Source organism: Diospyros lotus, chromosome 10 (assembly GCF_014633365.1).
Source record: "Diospyros lotus cultivar Yz01 chromosome 10, ASM1463336v1, whole genome shotgun sequence".
In the NCBI taxonomy this organism is placed as follows: Eukaryota; Viridiplantae; Streptophyta; class Magnoliopsida; order Ericales; family Ebenaceae; genus Diospyros; species Diospyros lotus.
The window spans coordinates 35840435-35862382 of NC_068347.1; the positions used below are offsets into that span (position 1 = coordinate 35840435).

Here is a 21948-nt window from a genome sequence, read left to right on the forward strand (position 1 = left end):
AACTTACTTAATCTTTCATACCAAGCTCTAGGAGCTTGCTTTAATCCATATAAAGGTTTTGACAACCTTTAAACATGGTTTGGATATTTGTCATTTTCAAAACCTAGAGGTTGTTCAATATATACTTCTTCATTTAAGTATCCATTTAAAAAATCACTTTTAACATCCATTTAAAAGAGTTTAAAATCTTTATAGCAAGCAAAAGCCAAAAGCATTCTAATAGCTTCTAATCTAGCTACAAGGGCAAATATTTCATCAAAATTGATTCCTTCTTGTTGATTATACTCTTGAGCAATAAGTCTTGTTTTATTTCTTATTATTATTCCATATTCATCTATTTTATTTCTATACACTCATTTTGTTCAAATAACAGGATAATTTTTAGGTCTAGGAACTAATGACCAAACTTTATTTCTCTCAAATTGACTTAATTCTTCTTGAATGGTCATCATCCAATTTTCATCATTTTCAACCTCTTCAAACTTCTTTGGTTCCAATTGAGACACAAATGCTAAATGTTCACATATATTTCTAATCGATGACATTATTCTAACTCCTTCATTTGGATTACCTAAGATTTGATCCTTAGGATGATTTTGGACAAATTTCCATTCTTTTGGAAGATTACTTAAATCATTTTGAGGTTTTGAGTTTCTAATGAATTATTTAGCTAAGGTAAAATTTGATTATTATTTTGAGAAACATCATCATTATCTAAATACACTCTAGGTAGAGAAGGTGAAGAGTCATTAAAGGCTACATGCACTGATTCCTCTATAGTTTGAGTTCGTTTATTAAAAACTCTATAGGATTTACTAAATCATAAATATCCCACAAATATTGTTCCATCAAATTTAGGATCAAATTTTCCTAGGGCATCTTTGTTATTATTTAACACAAAACATTTACATCCAAATACATGAAAATGGTCGACTTTAGGCTTTCTATTCTTAAGAAGTTCATATGGTGTTTTCTTTAAAATTGGTCTTATAAGAGCTCTATTTAAGATATAACAAGCAGTGTTTACAGCTTCTGCCCAAAAATATTTAAGTAGATTACTATCACATAGTATGGTCCTAGCCATATCTTCTAGAGTTCTATTCTTCCTTTCTACTACCTCATTTTGTTGGGGTGTTCTAGGAGCTGAGAAATTATGATTAATGCCATTTATGTTACAAAAGAGTTACATATCCGAATTATCAAATTCCTTACCTTTATCACTTCTAATACTAATTACTTTTGTTTTGTATTTTTCTACAGAATTCTGAAAAGTAATCATATGTTTCATCTTTTGAGGCTAAGAACATAACCCATGTATATCTAGAATAATCATCAACAATGACAAGACCATACATTTTTCCTTCGAAGTTAAGTGTCCTAGTTGGGCCAAATAGATCTATGTGAAGTAATTCAAGAGGTTTAATTGTTGATACTATATCTTTAGATTTAAATGAAATTCTTATTTGTTTGTCTTATTGACATGCATCACACATTTTATCTTTTTCAAACTTTATTTTAGGCAAACCTTCTACTAAGTCAAGTCTTACTAATTTTGAGAGTAAATCCATACTAGTATGACCTAGTTTCTTATGTCAAATCCAACAATCTTCATTAGTTGCAGATAAACATCTTACATTATTTGCTAAAACATCATCTAAATCAACTATATATATATTTTCATGCCTTTAACCAACAAATATGATATTGGACTCATGTTTAACTACGCATTTAGATGATTCAAATATTACAATATATCCTTTATCACATAGTTGACTTATGCTAAGTAAGTTATGCTTCAATCCATCAACAAATAGCACATTCTCAATGATAGTGGAATGAGCATTATCTATTTTTCCAGCACTAATTATTTTACCTTTGGCGTTATCCCAAAAAGTTACAAAGCCTCCATCATTTGGTTTGAGTTTAAGGAAATTGTTTGGATCTCCAGTCATATGCCTTGTGTAACATCCCAAAATTTTGAAATAAATAATAATTACCAAATTTCGGTATTTGAGGATTAAAGATAAAAAAATAATAGTAGAAATAATGTAGAAAATAACAATAATCATAAGAATAATTAAGTGTAAATCAAATTAACTTAAATTAATTAAATTAAATTAATATGTTTATATTTGTGTGGTTGTGCTCGTGTGCTTGGAGGTCGAGTATTGTACAGTGATATTTTTTTTCTCTTTGAAGCTAAAACAGATGAGAGAGAGAGGGAGAGCTCGAGAGTAAGCAGAGAGTGAGAGATAGAGAAAGGGAGAGAAATGGAGAGATCGAGAGAGGGAGAGAGACGTGATGTAGCGGCGGCCATGGTAGCTGGTCGAGTGAAGTATGGCCATGGCAGCCGAGCGAAGCAACAGTAACGATGAGCTTCAGAAGGTCGCGATAGAGGTAGAGCAGCCATGACTGAGGTTGATGGCGGAGCTGGTTCGTAGTGGCGCGAGAAAGCGACCAGAAGCAAGCGAAGCCGCGGCCATGGCAGCCATGACCGAGAGCTCAGCAGTTGAGCGAGGAGGCGATGGTGGCAGCAGGGCGCGGCCGACGGTGGTGGAGGTACCAGCTGGTGGTGGCGTGGTGATTGAGGGTGGTCGATGGTGCCGCTAGCAGGAGGTGGCAGCGGCTGGTGGAGCTCGGTCGTGGCAGGTGGCAGGTGGCTGCTGGTAAGCGTGCAGGGGAGAAGGCGCGGGGAAGCAGAAGAAGAGGAAGAAGAAGAAAAAGAAAGAAAAGAAAAGAAAGGAAAAGAAAAAAGAAAAAAGGAAAAAGGAAAAATAAATAGGTTTTGGGATTATTTCGGGGTGGAAGGTAACCAGGTATGTAGGTAAAAATTATTAGAGGTGTTATATGTTCAAGAATTTTTATATGGCTAAATTATTCGTGTTACACGGTTAGATTTACTTAATGTGAGTTACAATTTATTTATTGTTTGGAAATGTTTTACTTCGCAGAGGGAGTACAAGAAAGGCAAGAAACGACCGTGTAAAGGCAAGTTCCCAACCCTCTCCTCATGTTTTTTAATTCCCGTGAGAGACTTTGTGGTTTCTCGTATTTTATCCCATTCCTTACTCTAATTTGGCGCCTAGGATTATTTATTGAGTTATTATTCATTTGTTTTAATTTAACTTAAATTCGGGACTTCTAGAATTTTAGTTGTTAGAAGCCTACGGGGGTTCGTACCACCCCCATTCCTTCTGGAATGATGCCGAACCTAACTTGATGACTAGGTTCTTAGATGTGCGGATTCATTTATGGATTTCTCGGGTGTGGGTCGGTTAGAGCTATCGAACAGTGGGGCAGGCATCGGCTGCCTAGCGACGTTGGAGTAGACTATTGTACGACCCTGAAGTGGACCGTCGAGCGGACACTCCTACTCACTGAACATTGACCGGTGCCGGACACTGCTGATTAGCTCTGCTAGTATGTGATTTATTGCATGATTTGATATGTTGTATCACTGTTCATGGTTTGATATGCACATGGGTACGGGATATATGTTGGAGTATTCATTTATTGAGTATGCTTGGTCACAGACATACTAGCTTGGTTATATTGCATCTAGCACAAGCATATGCATCGTGTGTGATTTACTATGTGGGCAGAGCATAGCCTGATGATTGGATGTATGGGCATCGGTGTATCACATTGATGCTCATTACGCTATTGCATTTTTATGTGCATTGCAAGGTTACCGACAGTTCTCAGGTCTCGGACGGGAGGACTGTTCCAAGGGAGCCTTTGGCTCGGTTATTCTATGGCCCGGGTGTCGAGAGGACCGACACGAGCATTTGGGTGGCGGGAGCACCGACCCGGGATGGTGCGCACAGGTTTGTTGGAGATTTATGTTTCCTTTTAGGGTAGCGGCAGGTTGGTATGGAACTTGGGTGCCGTGTGTCTTATGTGGGTCCCAAGGACCGGTATGTGCTTTCATTATGCTTTTATACTGTGTTGAACGTCTCATGACTTGTGTGTGCTTGGGGGTTAGTGTTCTGGGGAGAGGTTATTGGATATGTTCAGCCTTTAGCCTTTCTTTCTTTATGCTTGCTGAGTTTCTCGACTCACTTTATTTTCCATCATTCCAAGTAGTTGCAGCGTAGGTCAAGGGCAAGGGAGTCAGCTTCTAGCGGTAGTGTTGGTATGGTGTATAGGCAGTTCCATCAGTCCCCGTCAACTTTGATGTCTGAGTAGGATTTACTCTATTATTTTTACTGTGCCAAGTCATTCCTTGTGTCTCATGTATGTTGGCACAGGAGTCTGTATTCATTTATTTATCTTGTGACCGCTATGCTAGCGGGGTACCCGTAGTGCATGCATGTATATAGCTTAGCTTCCGCTGCTTTAATTCTCTTGTATGCATGCTAGGATGTTTTCTATCTTGTGTTCCATTCTTTCTCCTTTCGTAGGTGCTCATGTTCGGGTAGTCCAGGTGGTTGGGATATCCGGGCGGGGGTGCTTACATTGTTGGTATCAGAGCGTAGTTTGAGTCAGTTTTGGGGGACGAGTTCCTGTACACCAAGGTTATCAGGTAGAGTTAGGGAGGTGTCTAGGTTGCCTTTAGCGGCCAGATATGAGTCCAAATAGGAGACCCTATCCCTAAGTTGTGAAAAGGAAAGGAGTGAAGTGAAGTGTCCCCAACAGTGAGTGTGTAACATGGTATAGATTTGTGTTGGGATACCCTAGTAAGGAGCCATATGCTTTTGGGCCAGTTTTAGGTTGAGGGGTGAGGAATTTGGTACTTAGCTTGATACTTGATTTTGTGTGCAGATCATAGGGTCTCTTGCTATTTGGTATGGATCCAGGAGGACCGAGTTCTAGGGTGCCAGACCCGGATTAAGTGACACTAGACTTAGTTTGGAATCGTTGGGAGAGCGAGCCACTCCCCACCTGATTAGTGGTTAATTTTGTAAAAAATTTGTTATAATTATACCATTGTTTTGATCTTAAAAATTGTTTAAATTAGATATTAATATATATTTTATGGTTATATGCAAGTTTAAATTGAAAAATGAATGAAATGAAATTTTAAAGTAAAATTTAATAATAATAATAATAATAATAATATATAAAATTATATATAATACATATACATCATTATATGCATGCATGTAATATATATATATAATATAATCAAATATATATATGTGCCATGTGTAATACATATATATAATATATAATTTATTAATAACATTAAATTATTTTTTTTAGGCATGAAGAATTCAAACCCATGAAGACTTAAAGTCCATGAAGAATTCAAGCCCATGAAGACTTAAAGTCCATGAAGAAATCAAGCCCATGAAGAAATCAAGCCCATGAAAAATTAAAGCCCATGAAGAATTCAAGCCCATGAAGAATTAAGGCCCAATTTGAGCAACCCATGGAAGATATTATTTGGAGAAGGCCCAAGGATTATTTTTAATCCTAATGAAGATTAAAAAACCAATTTGTAGAAATCTATTTTTATTTTTTATGTGAGAGCTTTATTAGGTGTGTTTTTTAACTAAAATCCATTTAACTTTATAAGTGCTTTATTAGGTATGTATTTTAGCTAAAATCCATTTAATATTAAGTGTGTATTATAACTAAAATCCATTTAACTTTAAGTGTGTGAGTGCCCATTAGATATAATTATGTCTAGTTGAATAATTGAAATTGTGTGGTTTGTATTGCATCTTGTGGCCTATAAATAGGTCACTTGATTGCATTTATAAGAGTGATTATTATTCTTGAATAAAAGTTTAGTTGTTTCCTTATAATTCTCTCTTTGAGAATTGTTCTTGTTCTTTCTCATTTTCTTTAGTACTTTCTCTTATAATCTTACTTCTTTTTTTTTCTTCTTTTAAATTCTTATGTCATTTATTGTCTTTTAATTATTCATCGCCTAAATGGCCGGTTAGTTTATGCCTTTAAATTTCTGTAATTTTAATTCTTGTCTTTTAATTATCCACCGCCTAAATGGCCGGTTAGTTTTTACTATTTTAATTCCTGTCATTTAAATTCTGTTATTTAAATTACGTCATTTAAATTCCTGTCAATTAACTTTCAAATAAAGATGAGTAGCTAAATCTAATCTTGGATTAAGGCAAGGATAGTGTCCAACGCCAATGATTCGCAAAGAAAGCTACGCTTTAAATAAGTAACATTAATTTAAATTTCAGTATGTGTGTATTAATTATTGAAAAATCACTAGGTTTGGATTGGAGCGTAAGCTTAACTTAGAGCTTTCATGCCATGTATGAGAGTTACTAGAACTGGAAACGCTATCATACCCAAACCCAAATGATTAATTTAGTTGTTTTGTGTATTAATTGCAATTGAATTTATGGTGGTTGCTTAAATTAGAATCCTGCATATCATGTATGGGGATTGCTTAACCTAGAACTATCATCATCTCTAATTGCATTTAATAACAAACCCTCATATCTGAAATTAAATTAATGTTGCTAATCTTTTATGCTAAAATTTGGGAATCAACGGGTTGGTACTGAAATTGTCTTAACTCAAGCACTATCCAAATTCATATTTTTACGTTTAATGTTTATTTCAATTTCTACCTTACTTTATTTTCTAATATCTGTTGTCTAAAAAAAAAAACCATAAAAAATCTTGTTGTCAATTTGTCCAAATGCGTGTGCGTGTGTGACATTCTTTTTCTTTTGCCATAAATAAATCTCTCAGTGGACGACCTGGACTCATCCAGAAAATATAAATTTAAATTTGGACTATAACTGCACTCGTACACTGGCGAGTATAAACCTCTCACCAAAATAAAAAAAAAATATAAAAGTTTTATTATGATTTGTTTTTATTGTGTTTTAATTGCAGGGTGAGAGTGCAGCCACCACCCTGGGTCGTAAGTAGCGTGATGGGGAACATGTGATGGGTTTTCTGTGGCGTATGGACCAAGTATTCATGCTGACTACCCACGAGCACTTGTGGGGCCATTCTGTGAAACAATTACTTTTTGTAAAGAAGTGTATGAATGAGAGGTGGAAACAACTTACTCGGGTTCTGATGGAGGATATGACCCTTTGATACCATTATGACCAGTTCACCTGCGCTGTAAAGCAACAGGCAGAGCTTTGGGATCCCAATGACTCAGGGCGACAATAGGAATCTTCAATGGGGCATCCGATAGATGCCGTGGTGCAGGATCCCATTTACTTGAGGGATGAATCTGCAGGACCTAATTCCAACGTTGGAAGTAGCAGAGGTTTGGCGGATCTGACGGATGAGGTTATGTCCCGAGCGAAATGGGGTGCAAGGAGCTCAACCTAGTGAGGAATGCTCGTGTTAGTGAGGAGAGAGGATAGTAGGTGGATTGTTAAATAGGGTTTATGTATGCACTTTCTTTTGGTTGGTAGTGTGAATGTAAATAGTTGTTGTATCGAGTCTAAGTAATAGGAAGAATCGAAGTTTTGTGTAAACTCTCCTCGGGTATGTGTGGTTATCTTGGAATGTGTATGGGTATTACTGAGGTATGAGCCCTAGATGTAATATTTGTGTTATGTTATGATTGTATCAAAGGCGATGGAAAATGACTTATGCATATGAGTTGGGTGAGTAAGAGCACGTAACGGTGTAAAATAAAGTTTTGATTGGATATGGTACATGTTCGTGAGGCATGCCTGGAACGAGCTAGGGCATGGGTTACTTTCCTGAGGGAATTGTGTGTGTGAAGCTATGGCTCATGATGCTTGTCCAGTGTGGTTCTGGGCATAGCAAGACGTTGGTTTCTATGGTGGTATGACAAAATTGCTAATATAAAAGAAATTATAAATGTGTGATGAGTAGTGACGAGCAAGGTATTGAGAGTAAGGTGTGAACGTATATAAACATTTTACAAAAACGGTTAAGGTGCAGGACTACGTGTAAGGGGACATGATGTATGATGTTATCGTGACTTGCCAAGTCACTTTTATCGGTAGGTGCGTACGCATGTGTACTAATGGGCAACTATAAGGAAAGGGGTGAGGCAGTAGCGAGGCACAACACGTAGTCGACCGTGGGTAAGGGAGCTGTTGGCCGGTGGCCAACGGACACCAGTTCTCTTCCTATCTGTCGATCTCTTTGCTGGGAGCTCGGTATTTGCTATGTGTAGCAATAGGAAAAAAATTACAAGTTAGACATGTTAGTTGCGTACCTAAGGACTTGGGTAAACGAAATATGATGGAGTAGAGTGGTTAAAGATTTATGAGTTACCACGATGTTGGAAGGAATAAACGAGAGGAAAAGTTTGTGAAATTAGATCGTAGGAAATAAGTTATTTTCACGTGGAACAGTTAATTGGCTAGGGAAGTAGAAAATCTCAAGTGGAATTGGGAAATTTGTGTATGTAGTCCAACTTGCTTTGTTGTCATTTGTGAAATTGCCCAACTTGTTGTAATTCGTGTATGGGTTACTCGTGTATATCTCTGGTGGTAGTGTATATCTGAGGATGGAATTGAAGTGTTTAGCTATATAGCTGAATGCTACAATGTGATGTAGAATTAATGGTATTATAATTTGAAGATGGAGAAATAAGGAAAAGAACTCATCGATACATTTATAGGCTGTGTAAATATGTGGACGTTGAAGTTTTGTTCTTAGGTATGGAGAGCAAATAAATTGGAAGTCTCGTGCCTGGAAGGCCTAACCGCGATTTGATTATGACTGTTTTATGACGCTTGGGCATCTACTCGGATATGGAACGAGCACTGTGTAGGCAATGAGATCAAACGATGTTAGTGATAGTTTGCGGTCGTTAAAGATTTGGAATTCTGATGTAACTCTGAGTGGGGAGTTATCGTCTCGGTGACATGTGTGGCTGGGTTATGAGGAAATGAGTAACTAAGTGATTGAGACCTACTAAATGGGGTCTAGTCGATTCACTCGAGACAGTTATTGAGAGTTGTGTTTATTATGGAAACTCAGAGGTGTTGGGCTCAGGCGAGTGTAGAGAGTATGTCGGGACATGAGGGTATACTCAAGTGCATTTTTGGGAAGAGTTACCCTCTAAGCTAGAGACTGAGACTAGCAATGGATTGTTGTTTGGGTTCGTTAACGATGTAGCTTGACCAAGGGTGTTCCTTAGGGTGTTCCCTATGACCCGGTTTGCCGTAGAATAGTCCATCTGATTATGTTTGAGGTGGCTAACATGCTGGTGACACTTATGAACCATATGGGTTGAGCGTCCCGAGCATCTTTTGTTATAATTTTCCTTTGGTCTCGTTGGTGTTGTATGAGTTTAGCTGTCGACAGGGTTGCGAGTGGACTCTTGAGATGCAAACCGTAAGGGAAAGGATCACTGTGGGTCGTCCTAGCCTCATCGATCTGACTGTTATTTGTGTGACCGGTCGGGCCATATGTGATGAAATTGTCCGCAGACCTTGGGGGCGGTTATTGGTCCAATGATCGGTTGCTTTTGGTCTGACCAGAGGGAGGGTCACAAAGCGAGTAAGTGTAAACAACCGCCATTGCTTAATGAACAGAGGTTTGGAGGACAAGGCAGAGGGTTGGTAGTCACTGAATGAGTCATAGAAGGAATCCACAATTGGGTATGTCGATTCCTTTAAGGGGGAGATCTTAAAGATGATGGCTCAACTTTTGTTAATACCAATTATATTTGTAATTAGCTACATTTGCATTGAGCTTTGTGTTGCGGATCCGTGTATCATTGAGATTGAATATCTCTGAATTTTGAGCTCGCCTTTAGGCTGATATGTGGACGAGATAGTACCTAATGGAAGTGTGATAAGAACCCGAGATAGCTTTAGGGTGACGGTCGGATTATGATATTATAACAAGGAAATCTTATTGGTGTCTTGGGTATAATTGCCGATGTTCCTTAAGCTAGTTAAGGCATAAGTGGTCATAACGTGGTCTAATAGAGGTGATAGATTGGGGAGTTGTGCTGATGTAATAAGTCAAGTGGGATACGTAGTAGACTCGGACATGTGAGAATACTGGAAAATGATGATATGAAATGTCTTGGAAGAGATGTTGGGTAATATCATGACAGTTGTGAGCGTATCTTGAGAGAATGGATTGAGCACGAATTTCTAGGACGAAATTCTATTAAGGAGGGGAGAATTGTAACATCCCGAAATTTTGAAATAAATAATAATTATCAAATTTAGGTATTTGAGGATTTAAGGTAACAAAATAATAGTAGAAATAATGTAGAAAATAACAATAATAATAATAATAATTAAGTGTAAATCAAATTAACTTAAATTAATATGTTTATATTTGTGTGGCTGTGCGCGTGTGCTTGGAGGCCAAGTATTGTACAGTGATATTTTTTCTCTCTGAAGCTAAAACAGAGGAGAGAGAGAGGGAGAGCTCGAGAGTAAGCAGAAAGTGAGAGATAGAGAAAAGAAGAGAGATGGAAAGATCGAGAGAAGGAGAGATGCGTGATGCAGCGGCGGCCATGGAAGTTGGCCGAGTGAAGCACGGCCATGGCAGCCAAGTGAAGCAGCAGCGGCGGCGAGCTTCAGGAGGTCGTGATAGAGGTGGAGTAGCCGCGACCGAGGTTGATGGCGAAGTTGGTTCGCGGTGGCGCGAGGAAGCGGTCAGAAGCAAGAAAAGCCATGGGCATGGCAGCCATGGCCGCGAGCTTAGCGGCTGAGAGAGGAGGCGATGCTGGCAGAAGCGCGTGACCGACGGTGGCGAAGGCGCCAACTGGTGGTGGCGCGATGATTGGGGGTGGTCGATGGTGCCGCCGGTAAGAGGTGGCGGCGGCTGGTGGAGCGGCCGTGGCAGGTGGTCGCTGGTGCGCGTGTAGGGGAGAAAGTGCGGGGAAGAAGAAGAAGAAGAAGAAGAGAAGAAAAAGAAAGAAAAGAAAATAAAGGAAAAGAAAAAGAAAAAGAAGAAAGGAAAAATAAATGGGTTTTGAGATTATTTCGGCTTGGAAGGTAACCAGGTATGTAGGTAAAAATTATTAGAGGTGTTATATGTTCAAGAGTTTTTATATGGCTAAATTATTCGTGTTACACAGTTAGATTTACTTAATGTAAATTATGATTTATTTTTGTTAGGAAACGTTTTACTTCGCAGCAGGAGTACAAGAAAGGCAAGAAACGACCATGTAAAGGCAAGTTCCTAACCCTCTTCTCATGTTCTTTAATTCCTATGAGAGACTCTGTGGTTTCTCGTATCTTATCCCCTTCCTTACTCTAATTCGGTGCCTAACATTATTTATTGAGTTATTATTCATTTGTTTTAATTTAACTTAAATTTGGGACTTCTAAAATTTTAGTTGTTGAAAGCCTACGAGGGTTCGTACCACCCCTATTCCTTCCAGAATGATGCCGAACCTAACTTGAGGACTAGGTTCCTAGATGTGAGGATTCATTTATGGATTTCTCAGGTGTGGGTCAGTTAGAGCTATCGAATAGTGGGGTATGGGTCAACTGCCTGGTGACGTTGGAGTAGATTATTGTACGGCTCTGAAGTGGATCGTTGGGCGGACACTCCTAGTCACTGACTGTTGACCGGTGTCGGACACTGCTGATTAGCTCTATCAGTATGTGATTTATTGCATGATTTGATATGTTGTATCACTGTTCATGGTTTGATATGCACATGGGTACGGGATGCATGTTGGAGTATTCATTTATTGAGTATGCTTGATCACGGACATACTAGCTTGGTTAGATTGCATCTGGCACGAGCATATGCATCACGTGTGGTTTACTATGTGGGCGGAGCATGGCTTGATGCCTGGATGTATGGGCGCCAGTGTATCATGTTGATGCTCATTACGCCATTGCATTTTTATATGCATTGCATGGTTACCGACAATTCTCAAGTCTTGGACGGGAGGACCGTTCTGAGGGAGCTTTCGGCTCGATTATTCTATGGCTCGAGTGTCGGGAGGACCGACATGAGCTTTCGGGTGGTAGGAGCACCGACCTGGGATGGTGCGCACAGGTTTGTTAGAGATTTATGTTGCCTTTTAGGGCAGCGGCAGGTTGGTATGAGACTTAGGTGCCGTGTGTCTTATATGGGCCCCAATGACTGGTATGTGCTTTCATTATGCTTTTATACTGTGTTGAACGTCTCATGGCTTGTGTGTGCTTGGGGGTTAGTGTTCTGGGGAGAGATTATTGGATATGTTCAGCCTTCAGCCTTTCTTTCTTTATGCTTGTTGAGTCTCTCGACTCACTTTGCTTTTCATCATTCCTGGTAGTTGCAGCATGGGTCAAGGGCAAGGGAGTCAGCTTCTAGCGGTAGTGTCGATATGGTGTACAGGCAGTCCCGTCAGTCCTCGTCAACTCTGATGTTTGAGTATGATTTACTCTATTATTTTTACTGTGCCAGGTCATTCCTCGTGTCTCATGTATGTCGGCACAAGAGTTTGTATTCATTTATTTATCTTGTGATCGCTGTGCTAGCGGGATACCCGTAGTGCATGCATGTATATAGCTTAGCTTCCGCTGTTTTAATTCTCTTGTATGCATGCTAGGATGTTTTCTGTCTTGTGTTCCATTCTTTCTCCTTCCGTAGGTGCTCTTGTTCGGGTAGTCCGGGTGGTTGGGATATCCGGGCAGGAGTGCTTACACCTTGAGCATCCGCTATTCAAGAACCACTTTGCACTCTATTGAGACTTTGATTTTTCCTACACACATTTCAAACACTTGTTTTTGATACCCAAACTTCCTTGGGTCCGGCTTGATTAGAAAATTTTGGAAGCATACTTTTAGGCACCCATACTTTTTTAACTAATTTTCTTATATATAGGCATGAGTAGGCTTTATGCCCTTCTTCATAACAAAAAAAAAACATGTACCAAAGAATAATAATTTTTCTTTAGAGTTTTTCCAAAACATATTTCTATAGATATTTTAGTTAGGATTATAAAAATTATTTTTCTTTGTTTTATTTTTATTGCGCTTATTTTTGACAAAATTTATTTTCTTTTTTACTTGATTTTTCAAACTTTCATTTTCTTTTTCGAGACTTTCATTTTTTTTCAAGACTTTCATTTTTTAATATTAGAGAAACACTTTCTATTTCAAAGTTTTTTATTTTTATTTTTATAGCATCAGTTTCTTTTCTTAAAGAAGTCATTTCATTTTTTAAAGTGGAATTTTTTGTAGATACTTTTTCAAGTTTATCAAAAACATCATAAAATGCTTCAAGTTGTTCATATGTTAAATCTAAAGAAGAAGAGTTTGGTTTTACCTCATCCTCAAGATCTGTGAGAACTACACTTGCAATCTCATCTTGAGCCTCATCATCTTGCTCATTTTCTTCACTGTCGGGCCATGCCGCCACCATTGCCTTCTTCTTTGATTTCTTGAGCAATGGACATTTGAGCTTAATATGACCAGGTTTCTTGCACTTATAGCAAATAATTGACTTTTTCTTTTGAGACTCCTTCATTTTCTTTTGAGTTTTCTTTTTGAGTAACTTCTTCTTCATTAACATGTTGTATCTTCTTGTGAAGAGGGCAAGCTCATCATTCTCATCACTATCATCCATTTCATCTTCCTCTTCAATGGACTTCAACGTAATAGTTCTTTTCTTTAAACTCCATCTCATAGGTAATAAGAGATCCCATTAACTGATCAAGGGCAAGAGTCTTAAGATTCTTTAACTCTTGAATGGTAGTGACTTTGGGTTTCCATTCCTTTGGCAAACACTTTAAGATCTTTCTAACAATTTCATGGTTAGGATAAGTTTTGCTAAGAGATTTAAGATTATTAATAATATCAGTAAATCTAGTAAACATTTCAGAAATAGACTCATCAGATTTCATCTTAAAAAGTTCATAACTGTGAACAAGCATGCCAATCCTAATTTCCTTAACTTGATCAGTCCCCTCATGTGTTACTTGTAACATATCCCATATTTCCTTAGCTGTGTCACAACCTAAGATTCTATTAAATTCAGTGGGTGAAAGTGTACAATATAAAAGATTCACAGTTTTAGCATTGCTTTGTGCCTTCTTAATATCATCTTCATTATATTCTTCCTCAGGTTTTGGAACTATTTCCCTTTCCTCTATTTTGGTAGACATTTCTATATCTTTAGTTAGGGATTTCCATACATCATAATCATTAGCTTGAACATAAATTTTCATTTTAGCATTTCAATAAGTATAGTTTGTGCCATGAAACAAATGAGGTTTATTTGTGGACTGACCTTCGGCTGTACCAATTCCAATAATGGCTGTCATAGTAAAATTTAAAATATAAATATCACAAGAAAGAGTAATAGACAACTAGAGTAGATTATAAACCTACTCCGATACCAATTGTTGCCCAAAAAAATACCCAAGATGGGGGTGAATTTGGTTTTTCAAAAATTAATAATTTTATCTCTTTTGAAAACTCTTAAATTTTTTATCTTAATATGTGGTGATTGTAGTAGAATTGAAAATAATAAAATCACACAACCACACAAAATAAGAGAAATTTATAGAGGTTCGGCTCTAAAAAGCTTACTCCTATCTCTCAAGACTTAGCTTGAGGCTCTTAAGACTTAGGTTGAGGTTTCACTAGGAAAAATCAACACTAACTTTTAATTGGAGCTAGAACCAACATACAATCCCTTGCCTAAGTAAGAACCACTAGCACACTACTAGCAAATACAATCCCCTCACACAACAAATGAGTAAAAATAACAAACTTACAACCAAAGACAATTACAAACAAGTCACTAATGGTTGAGAATTCCACTAGCCAGCACACTTCCAGCACTTCAAACCTTCTCACTCTTGTTTGAATGCTTTATCAAATTTGTTTTACCTTGAGTTTTCATACTTACCATATATATATATACATCTTCCAAACACACTAGCCATTAAAAAAAATGTTAATATGAAATTTGAAATTCAAAAAATGTTTAGACTTTCTCAAACAATTAGAAAACATGTCTCACCTTTAATTTAAAATAAATTTACTCTTTGCATGAGAAATCAAGATTTGAAAATTTAAATATAAGCTTTTGAGACATAAATGATTAAAACAAGAAAACATGTCTAAAAACAATTCTCTTTTAATTCAAAATAAATTTACTTTTTACATGAATAAGAGAAAACATGTCTAAAAATAATTCTCCTTTAATTCAAGATTTGAAAATTCAAATATAACCTTTTGAGACATAAATGATTAAAACAAGAAAGCATGTCTAAAAATAATTCTCCTTTAATTCAAAATAAATTTACTTTTTGCATAAGTAAGAGAAAACATATCTAAAACCAATTCTCTTTAATTCAAAATAAATTTACTTTTTGTATGAAAAAGAGAAAAATGTCTAAGAGTAATTCTTCGTTAATTCAAAATAAATATACTTTTTGCATAAATAAGAAATACATTTATCAATAAATAAAAATTTAAATATAAACTTTTGAAACATAAATGATCAAAAAAAGAAACATGTCTAAAAACAATTCACCTTTAATTTAAAATAAATTTACTTTTTGTATCTACTTTTAATTCAAAATAAATTTACTTTTTATATGAGAAAGAAATATATTTATATCATAAAAATATTTTTGTCATCATCAAAATCGTATTTACTTACCCTTGAGCTTAACATTAACAAACAATTTTTAATGAATTTGGTAATAGGGATATTTTGATAAAAAAAAAACTCTTATCTTGGTGTTTATTATATGCATTAACAAACACATAAAAAGAAAAAGTACAATTATTAGTGGATTCCAAAAAGTATAACAAATAGTCTGATAGAAATCTTGGAATGCTTTCTACCCTTATCTTGATCATTTCATATATTGGCTCGGAAAACATTCCAAATTTATCTTGATACCTCTTATCTTGCTCATTTTAATAAACGCCCCCTAAAATGAATAATCATTACCATGATAATGATTATTGTAACCTTATGATCTTTAGACATATTAAGAGTCATATTAAGCTAGTATTTGTTAACAAAGAAATGGGATGAAAAATGTCATATATGAAAAGCATTTCGAATATTTGTCATTTCTAACATATTTGTTAAATTTATCTAATATTCCTCGAAAAAATCCTTATGTGACTTCTTATCTGACTTTTTACAGATAAATTTATCTGGTCTTCTCTCCAAATAAATTTATTTGATATTTTACAGATAAACCTAAATTACACATATGCCCTTTGTAGGATAATTAATCTCATTTAATACATTGTTAAAATTTAAATTTCTCTCTTTATATATATATTTTTTATTATCTAATACAAATTCCTTTCACCGATTTTTTAATTTATTTTATTTAATTTTATATTTTATTATCTATTATGAAAATATGTTTTGACAATTTTTAATTATCTATGTGAAATTATTGTAATTTTATCAATAATTATTTTTAATTTCTACGTCTTTTTAGAATCTATTTTTGAACATAGATTTAGAAAATAAAATACTATTTTTATTTTTTGACAATTCTCATTAATCATAAAACACTATTTTAATTATAAATTTGTTGTTGATGTTAACATACAGTTTTGAATGAATTAGATAATAGGGATATCAGTAAAAAAAAAACCTTATCTCGGTACTTATAATATACATTTAACAAACATAAGGAAAAAAATACAATTCTCAATGGATTCCATAAAATTTAACAAAGAGTCCGATGTAAATCTTAGAATACTTCGCATCTTTATTTTAACTATTCCATATCTTGGTCAAAAAAATATTTTAACTTTATATTGATACTCTCTTATTTTGCTCATTTTAAGAAACGCTTCCTAAACATATAAGGTCTTACCTTAAGCAAGACTTTAAACATGAAATGTAAATGCATTGTTGTAAAGCCCAACTTTTGGGCCATATTGTGAGAAGGCCCAAGGAGAGAGGGGGAGCTAGGCCTATATGGGTGTAGAAAGCCATTTGGGCTCTCAACTTCATCCTCCATCTTCTTCCATTTTGCCTATTTCTCTCTCTTTCTCTCTCTTCCAAGAGCATCGATTTCATGAAATTCAACTGCTAGATCTTGAATCCAATCCTTTTTTCATCGTGAAAGTAGCTCTGATTTACAATAAGGTAAGTCTTTTAACTTCATTAGCCTTATTTTCAACATAAAAATCATGATATATATATGTATATATACGTGGGTTGGGTTGGCTGAGACTTTAGAACTACAAAGATCTATCCGCTAGATCTTGTTGATTTTTGGGTATGTTGGTCGATAGGGGTAAGGGTGTTGAGTAGTCACCTCGGATCGCCGAAAAACGTTAGCCGTGGTGGTCGGTGGCGACTGACAATGTGTTTTAAATTTGGCCAAAAAATTAAAAGTAGATCTATGAAAATCCAGCCGTTAGATTTAGCCCATTTTTAAATATATTAATCTCCTTGGATTTGAGGTTTTAATGGTAGGTTCAGATTGTAGAAACCTACGGCTGGCGGTGCTGGCAACCGACAGTGGTCATCGATAGCTGCTGGTGGTAGCGACGGTGACTGGTATAGACTGTTTTGGGTAGGGCTTAGTTGTGGCAGCCTTTGGGTTTGGTCCAAACTTAAGTGACTTAATTTTGTATTTATTTAATTCTTATATAATTTGATAATTTTGATAGGTGATTTTGACACGCCCCAGCCAAGAGACGTTTGAGGGATTTCCAAATCTTGCATATCAAGGTGAGTGGGTGAATGGTATTATGGTGGTAATTGTTGTATTTATATTTTCAAGCATTCAACATTCTATATATTCTATTCACAATTTCATTTCATATTTGCATTTGGGAAAGTAGAATCCATTTTATTTGAACTATGCATATTGACACTTATGGATGATTGCAATTCCTCTAATGTTGCATTTGGGAAGAATATGATGCAAGTGGCACTTGTTAATACTAAATGATAGCGTAAGATATATATTAAATAGAGTAACTATTAGAATCTTGTGTAGCTAACCACGGTAATTGTTAGCTATTGGTGCACCACCTATACATGTGGGTGAGAGTATGGTCTACCGAAGTGATACTGGGAGTGAGAGTATGGTCCACCCCAAGAGAATGAAATATGTGAATTTTGCTTCTAAATGATTAACTCCTAAGTGTGCATGTTTATTCATCATCACCTATTATGTTATTATATATATTGAGCTTGACATGACATGGAGATTAATTTGTTGCGTTGATTATGTTTTCCTCCATTATAATACTTTTTATCCCTCACTAAGTCGATGGTTGGCTTGCCCCATAATATTTTAGATTTGTAGGTTGGCATCAATTCTGATAGCAGGGATCGTGATAAGCGATTCTACTACATATACCCTAGTCACTTTTCGACTAGGATATGTACACCTCATTTCACGAGAATTGTGCATAAGGAGATTTAAGTTTCTTGCTTATGTAAATGGGTAAATTTTGAATATTTTAAGTATATGATGAGTTATGGGCCGAAATGCACTTCAATTTCTATATCAAAATAATGACAATATTTCTATAATTCATTTGAATGTTCAAATGTCAGAGAAATATGTGTATAGCAAGTTTGCTATACTCTATCGAAGTCTTCGACTTTTTAGGGGGTAGTGCCGGTCACAGTCCCCAGATTTTGAGTAGTGACATTTGTATTAATTCTTCTTTTTTTCACTTTAAAAAGATAAGTTCAATTAGGGGTGTGCATTTAGTTATAATCGAACCGAACTGGTCGATTTTAGCTAATCGAACCGAACCGTTCCTAAGAATACAATCGAACCAAACCAAACCGATTCGATATACTAACCGAAATAATCGAAATCGATCTAACCGATTTTGAGTTTGAGCTAACTAAACCGATAACCAAACTGGAAAACTTACCCAACAACCGAACTGAATTTAAACAAAAAATCGAACTAACCGAGTTTGACATTGAGCTAACTGAACTAAAAACCCACCCAAAAAATGAACCAAAGAAATCTAAACAAATAACCAATTTAATCAACTATCCGAATCTTTTAACCAAAATGCACTTAGTTGGCTGGTCCACATGGAGGAGTATACTTCTACTAAAGCTAGTCACACATCTACAATGTAAAGAGAAACAAAGCTAATCACACAGTAGATAATGCTAGTTTCAAACAATAAATCCATCCCCACCCCTTCCAAATTCAAAACCAATATTATAATTTTGACATAGCTTCAATAGAACAGATCTTTTCAAGTATTAAAGATGGAGAAAAGTAAAAAATATTATAACTAATAAGGAAATATTCAAATCAATGTACAAGTGATTGGAGACATGGGTTTGACATAAAAATGTAAAAGAACATAAACATATAAACATAAAACATGATATTATAACTCCCAAGTTTGCTGTTTCATCATACCTTGCCTTGGAATTCTTCGGAGTTGTCGCATCCATCTGTAAAACAGAATCAAAGTAAACAAATTAACCATCAAGGCTAAATGAATATCAAAACTGGAATTCATAAAACAGAACGTTCCAATGATAATAAAATCCTCACCTTGTTGCAGCAGCAATAGTAATTGGTAATCTCAAACTAGCTTCCACAAGGCAATGTTAATGGTGATACCACGTTTGCGCTCAGCTCAGCCTTGAGCTTGTCCAACACCCAGGCATGCTGAAAATTTTCACTGGTTAAGAAGAGCAAGATAATAACATTAAAAAACAAAAAATCATGTCACAAGGAAATTGAATTTTGAGCCTTTGACCAACAGAAAGGATGGCACACTTGCAACAGCTATGGCCAAGTTTCATGGCCTGACCTGTTCATGCAGCAAAATCAATCATGAAGTGCATAGCATTGATATTGGTTAAGTCCCGCCCTATGACACTGAGCCACACAAAAAGTGGACCATGCTCCACATAGACAAAATTTTGCAAAGTAAGAAGCAAATTCATTCCATTTTAGGAGAAGTATCATCATTTTGTAATTACCTGTACAAACAAAGACATTAAGACAATCAGGAATCTAAATTAGTTACTAATACTATAATATGACAATCATATTTAAGATTCATATTCAGGTGACATAGACCTTCATCTGAAACACTTCCACTTAGATCATTTACTTCATGGTCTTCATTTGGAATCCATTCACCTTCTTCTAGTTCCTCAGGACCATCATTTTCTGCAAATTGACAACAGATCCCCTTTTAAGTCTCCCAGAAAACATAACAATCTCTCCTCAAACAATACAGAAACATTTAAAAAAATCCAAAAAATTTAAAAAATCCAACCCCAAACCCGTAACTAAAAGTTCAAAAAAATTAAAAAAATCCGAAACCCTAACATAAGAAAATTTCAAAACTAACCTCTGTTGGTTGTAGGAGTGGCTGAATGGGTTGAACGTCGGTGACTTGGTGTGGTGTGGGTCGATATTGTGGAAAGAAAATAATCAAACTAACTGACGCTCGATGATAAACGACTAGGCTTTAGGTTTAGGATTTTGGTTATGAGTAGAATGGAATGAGGCAAGGAGTTAACCGACGGTGACAAATTGATGGACAGTAAGACTTCTCTCAGTTTCGATTAGGATTGAGATGGATTAGGGTTTCTCTCTCCCTCAAATGCTAAAGATTCAAACTCACCTTCAAACTCACCTCTGTTAACGTTTGACGGCAAAGGGAAAGGCGATGAAAGGTGACGGCGAAGAAGGAAGCACCGGAAGGAAGCGACGGCAACGGTTGGGTACTAGGGTTCTCCCCCCCCCCCCCCCCCTTCTCTCTCTCGTTACATTCGAATTGAAGACTCTCGAACATAACACAAATACAATGGATTGGATTTGGTTTGGATGCGTAGCTGGTAGCCCTTGTTCTCCACGGCATTCGATTATTAGCATAAAACGATGTCATTTTATCATATACAAGATGATGTTGTTTTGATTAACAATCGGTTCGATTTATTCGATTAACCGAACAAGGAAGATCGAATCGCTTTTTTAGTAATCAAGATTTGGCCAAGCATAATCGAAACCGATAACCGACCCTCAATAATCGAACCAAAGCGGCTGATTCGGTTCGACTAATTCGGTCTAATCAAATCGCTGCGCACACCCCTAAGTCCAATGTTAGCAATATATTGATGGTAAGATAGCCAGCTCTGTCAATGTAACGAGTGAATTCACTCAATTAGCATTAAATAACCATCTAAAAAATTGAACATACTCTTTATGAGTTTTCTGCTTAACATCTCTTTAAATCCAATTGAATACATGCGAAACTCATTAAATTAAAATTCAAAATTTCAAACTCACTTACCCGTATTAACTCATACCAGTGAGGTGTTATCTCGATTTTACATAACAAAAATTTACATGATTATGATATATATAATTGGCCCAACTCGCTTCAATTAAACAATAACTTGTATTTAATTTGCCTTTGAAATCGAATTTTAAGAACGTCATTGTAGAAAAATTATGATGGTGGGATGACAAATATGTTATAGTAATTCAAAGATTTTAAGATACGAAAACTCGCTTTCCTTTGTCCCAAAATACAAAGTACAAGGGATCTAAACAAACTTTCAAGATACAATGGAATCAAGAATAATGTTTGTTGACGAATGTGCAATTTTTGAAAATAAACCCGAATACACGGAATTAATAACAAATGAAAGAAACTTTGTATTCTAATTCTGCAATAAAAGAATACAAAGAATAGGTTTTTGTGTGCAAAAATATTATGAAGTTTTATGTAAGAATGTAGGAGAAGAATAAAGAGAGATAAACCATATGAATTCTCAAAATATTTTTATCCAACAACACACCAATCTATTTATAGATAATATTACAACTCTTCACCAAAAGTACAACCATTCATATGTATTACAATTAGGGTTGAGTACAACTTCGGTCGATTTGGTTTGATTTTTTTTTTTCAAAATTTTGATTTGGTTAATTGTTTTTGAAGGTTTGGTTTTCGGTGTTCAGGTTGATTATTTACTTAAAATAACCGAAATATCCAAACCGAATATACCCATAACCCTTCCACCTGAACCCCCCTCACGCGGGTTCTTGCATAGTGTGGCACCTCACACGGGTTTTGTTCTCCTATTCTCCATCCCAGTAGC

The 21948-nt window shown here is 35.9% G+C and overlaps 1 long non-coding RNA gene across 1 annotated transcript; it reads right to left on the reverse strand.

The window, feature by feature from the left end:
- Positions 1 to 19086: 19086 nt before the first annotated feature.
- Positions 19087 to 20908, reverse strand: LOC127812265 (uncharacterized). Its single transcript, XR_008025845.1, has 5 exons — positions 20190 to 20908; positions 19913 to 20005; positions 19641 to 19812; positions 19379 to 19508; positions 19087 to 19275 (listed from the first exon to the last, which is right to left on the reverse strand). It is a non-coding gene; the product is annotated as an uncharacterized LOC127812265 (long non-coding RNA).
- Between the last annotated feature and the right edge of the window lie 1040 nt (positions 20909 to 21948).